Source organism: Lolium rigidum, chromosome 1 (assembly GCF_022539505.1).
Source record: "Lolium rigidum isolate FL_2022 chromosome 1, APGP_CSIRO_Lrig_0.1, whole genome shotgun sequence".
Classification (NCBI taxonomy): Eukaryota; Viridiplantae; Streptophyta; class Magnoliopsida; order Poales; family Poaceae; genus Lolium; species Lolium rigidum.
Window position 1 is genome coordinate 176,732,397 of NC_061508.1, and position 5,023 is coordinate 176,737,419.

Genomic DNA, 5,023 nt, shown 5'->3' on the forward strand with positions numbered 1-5,023 from the left:
GGTGAATTAGTGCTAGCAGATAACACATTAATTTTTTTCCTTGTCGCTAGCAGCCAACTGCTGCATAACTACAAGGAAAATTCGTTGAAAACAGAGCATTTTCAGAAAAACAGAGAGTAGTTTTCAGATTCATAAGTAGAGAGGAGAGTGAGAGGGTTAGACAGTGTATGATGTTGGAGCTTACCGGATTGTGCTTGTCTGTATCCCCGCACACCGCTCGCAGTTAACTTTGATCTTTTGTGCCACAGGATGTATTTGTTACCAGATTGTAGAGCATTTGTAATTGTTGAATTTAATAAAACATGATGCATACAAATATATTACCAGATAATCTGCTGTGTGAACCTGCCCGTGCAATATTGGACTGAGTGGTAACAACATGTATTTCTCCTCCTGGTTTTGCTTGCAACTGGCATGCTTCATTTGTATGCAACCAAGCGGACTCATCGTCACGGGCCACCTGAGATGCATACTCCTGAACATGTCTCGCCATACCTGTTAGTAGTTGCACCTCCAAATTCAGCATTTCTAACATGGCACATATATGTTGGAAGCATAGAACACATGACCTTGTTTAGTAGCCTGGGTGACTCCAGATATTCTGGTGGCCTGTGTAGAGCATGGTATGTTTTCATCATTCACAGCAGTCGTTGCCTGTTTTTTAAGATCCCGTAGTTCATGTTGGCGTTTTAAAATCTCAGATTTTTTATTTTCATACCGCTCCCTATCCCTCTGCCTTTTGACCTCTTTAGAATCTACATACACATGACAAGTTAGTATGTCAGATAATAACGAATGTCAAATAATAACGATCAGCTACCTTGACTTTGCCCGTTGGTTATATCTTGGAATGGAGCCGGGAGGAAGATGCCATACCAAATTTAGGTTCCTCTACCCTGTAAAATTAAGAGGCATTAGCCAGCAAATTGTAATAGCATCAATGAATAATTGTGAAATATTGTATTTTTAGCTTTAATTTATATTTGCATATAGGTAACTGATTGACATCATAGTCACCATTACATCTCCACATGGCACTTTCTGCTTATTGATACAAGCAATGACTCCCGAGTATGGTTAACTTTAGTGCGAACATACTCTTTGGTTTTGATCGCCAGGAGTAAGATGACATCAATTGGCCACCCCGCAAGGATATAGTTAGGGTTCCAGGATTGTGTGGAAATATCACGTTACCAGTATATTTTCAGCAGATAAGAGTGAGTTAAATCTTTATTTAGCTTGATTTTCATGAAATACTGTTAGGTTACCCCTCATTGGTGAGGACTACACCTCTCATAGAATTCTGTTAGCTTTGTCTCCTTTTATATTATTGTAAATTTAGATTTGGCTATATTTAGATTTTAGATAATGACCTAGCCTAATAAAACTTCAGTTGGATGCTTTTTTTATTCTCAGCTTTGACAAGCAACCGTTTGGTATTATATTTTGATAGGCATTAACATCAAAGAAAGCTACCTGTCATTTTCTAAAGGATTCCAATTGTTGCGCCATTAAGTTTTTGTTTAGAATTGGTAAACCAGGGTCATTTGGTTTTTTCCCATCGCTTGCCGCAAGAGACACTATTTCAACCAGCATATGTACCTTTGTATGAGGTACTTAACCAAATATTCCCAGTACTTATATGGTGTAACGCTGGTTCTTGCACTTTGTGATCATCCATACTTGTTGTAAATATCCACATCTTTTCTTGCAACTCTTGCTGCAGAACATCAAGGATGAGCTTAGGACTTGGGCTAGGGCGAGGGCTCGGGGCCTACGAGTCGTGCTGCCACCCACCTGGGATGTGCACTGATGTTCATGCTTTTGTACCCTACTCTGCCTCCTAGGAGGATGTAAATAACTTTCTATCTTTTCAATGAAATGAAACGCAAAGGTCCTTTGCGTTTTCTCGAAAAAAAATATCCACATCTTTATAGCATGAGCATGAAACAAATGTATAAAGAAGCAACCATGGCCTAGCATGATAAATGTTTATTGGACATTCAAATGAAGCAGAATGATTGTAAAACACAATCGTGCCAATAATTTTATTTCTTAAAGTGGTAATATTTCCAGGGGTAGATGTAACGGCCCGGGATAGTACCCCTAATAGATTTTGCTTGTTCTTTTCTTTTATGCATCATCTTGGCATATGCATCATATCATCCATGGTTTCACAAAATAAAATAAAAACTATTTTATAAACCCTGAATATTTTGTTTTCCCTCTCATATGGTTTTATTAAACCCTCCCTCCAATATTTTGTTCTCCAAAATTAAAACCCCTCACCCCTCCCTGGGCTCCCTCTCTCTCCCTGGCCCATCTTCTATTTCTTCTTTTCCACCGCAGCAACCCATCCGGCGGCCCAGTCTCTCTCTTCTCTCTCTGGCCCGAGTCCAGCCCACCTCCACACATCGAAGGGGTATCCCCTTCTCGTCTGTCGTCTTCCTGGACGAGTCACGCAGAAGGCGTGCTCGCCCTTCGCCACCACGCTGTGGTCCTCCACCACCACCTGCTCCCCTCCCCTCTCTTTAACCCTCTCCGAATCCCCACCAAACCCTAGCCCTCCTCTCTTCCTCCCTCAGCGCCGCCATCTCCTTCCCCACTCCCCGTTCTCTTTTTCTCTGTGAACGAAACCAAGAGGAAACCCCACAGTACCTCCTCCACCCACCATGGCGCCGCCGCTACACACCACCCCTCGCTGTTCTGAGGGCACCGGGAGATGCGCCTCGTCGTCCTCTTCAACCTAGTTCAAGGAATCGAGCCGGGGCTGGCTCAATCAACGGCAAAATCGCCGTTCCCTTCCCCAACTCCGGCGAGTTCATCGTCAATTCCGGCCGCTATGGTCCTCCTCCGCCTGTGTTGTGCACATCCAAGGCTTCCTGGTGATGTACTCGTTCTCTCGGACCTCCCCTTCTTCTCCTACGCGCTTCCGCTCGGCCTACTAACGTTCGTCGTCGCTCACCTCCGGCAGGTCCTCGTCACCGGTCTGCTCCATCCGCCCTCCGGCCAAACGCCCGCCCATCTCAGGCTCCCCAAGGTCTTCTGCGTCCAGCGCGCCGACTCTTGCGTCCCAGTTTGCCCGGAGTAACTAGATCGGTGCATGTCCAGATTCTCCAGCATGGACGTAGCCTTGAAAACTCGTCCCAGTCGTTTTTTGGGTCAAGTAGACACACGCCTTTTCCTTGACATGATACTATCTTCATCACAGTGGTTAGTCCCTTAATCCCTCACGCTGTCACGCAGCAGATCCTGTGCTCAAATATCAGGGTAGGCGAATTAATCTCTCACTTTTTGTTTCACCTCCAGATCTGTTGGTGGGCTTCGACCCAGATCCATCCGGCGGGCCAAGTCCCAGGAAGCTTGCCAGCCTGCACCTCCTCACCGATCCGGCCGAGCAGCACCACCTCGCTGTCATGGCAGGTAGCAGCCCAACACGTCCAAACCCCTCCTCTCTTTTTATTTTGTTCATTTCTTTTGCAAAAATTGTTTAATTCATATCTTCCAAACTATAACTCGGAATAAAATGTTTTATATATGAAAATTGATCAGAAAAATGCAAGGAACATGAATATGCCATCCATTCATCTGTTTGCATCTCGCATCATGTTACTCGTTGATAGTCGTGCATATTCACCACACATAATATGCGGAGTATTTAGGTATTTCCAATTAGGGATTCCTCGCTCCGTTTAATATTGAAGTAGCTCACCCTTGCCATGCTATGCCATGCTAACAACCACTTAACTTTGCCGGTAGAAAATGCAACTCCAACCTAATTTGTTTGTCCGGGGTTCCGACTCCGATTAAATTGGATAAGTGCATCGCATCATCCTTGCCATGTCCAGCATGCATATTATATCTGGAGCATGCCGATTCTTCTCCGTAGTAGTAAGATTTGCATCCGATGTTTGTTGTAGCATTTGCTTCTTCCCGGATAGGATCACGAAGTGGCGTGGTGAGATACGACAAGTTCTTCTGCAGCTTTTCACAGGCGAGCCCTCTCTCTTCACCTATTTTACTCTCTCCCTCGCACTGCTATCCTTATGTTGCGCTTTTTTATCGAGTCACGTGTCCTATTCCACTTGTTTACCATAACAATCCTATATGTATCATTCCTTACCCTTAGCCGTTGCTTGATGTTTGAGCTTTGCGAGTCGTAGGCGTGTTTAGGATCTGTTGTTTATCTCGATCTGATATCGGGATATGTTGGGTTATTGGGAGGTTATCACATGCTATATTAGTATGTTGGAGATACACATGCTTTACTTAATTGTTAACAACTAAAATTGTAAGCAGAGGCATCTGTGAGCCCCTTTGCGAAAGCATCGGAACTTTGACTTGCTAATGTCCCCTAGGACCCGAGTTCTTGTTATCTGTTCCGAGATTGAGCGCTCTACCCGTACGTGGGGGAGTGGGACCCCCATCACCCACTACCTTTCCTCGAGTCTGTTTATTGGGAGCCACAACCTTGGTTTTATTTGCTCATATGCACGATGCACGATTTACTTCCTGTTGCCTTCGGGTGTTTATATTATGTACTGTACTCATATCGTGGAACGATTAGCGACGACGGAGTTGTTCACACTTAGCTTAGCCGTTGACACAAACCTCTGGGTCTGTATCGGAGTACGGCCGAACTTCGTCACGGGTAGCTTCGCGGGGTGCCTCCCCTTAAACTTTCTCTTGCATTGGGAACGGTCTTGATGTGAGACTCCACCTGTAGTAAGTGGGTTCGAGCATGCGTATGGTTACATTTGGGCAACCCCTGCAGAGTGTACATCTTATCGATAAGCCGTGTCCGCGGTTATGGACGACTTGGAATTGTATAGCTTGATCATAGAACAACTTACACCTTATACTTGTTGTTAATAATTTGATAATAACTGGCGTAGTAATATAGCATTACTAGAACCGATACCTAATAAAACTTGTCCACCGTTGAGTGCCTTTTACATTGCCTCTTCGCAATTGTTGAAGGGGATACGTGTAATCGGCTGGGTTATGTTTGTGTAGTATTTTA

General features: G+C 44.5%; 1 long non-coding RNA gene across 1 annotated transcript; it reads left to right on the forward strand.

Annotated features, from left to right (window-relative positions):
* The first annotated feature begins 2,490 nt into the window (after nt 1-2,490).
* On the forward strand, nt 2,491-3,970 carry LOC124682761. The gene is made up of 4 exons (XR_006996426.1): nt 2,491-2,885; nt 2,975-3,213; nt 3,310-3,423; nt 3,921-3,970. It is a non-coding gene; the product is annotated as an uncharacterized LOC124682761 (long non-coding RNA).
* The last annotated feature ends 1,053 nt before the right edge of the window (nt 3,971-5,023 follow it).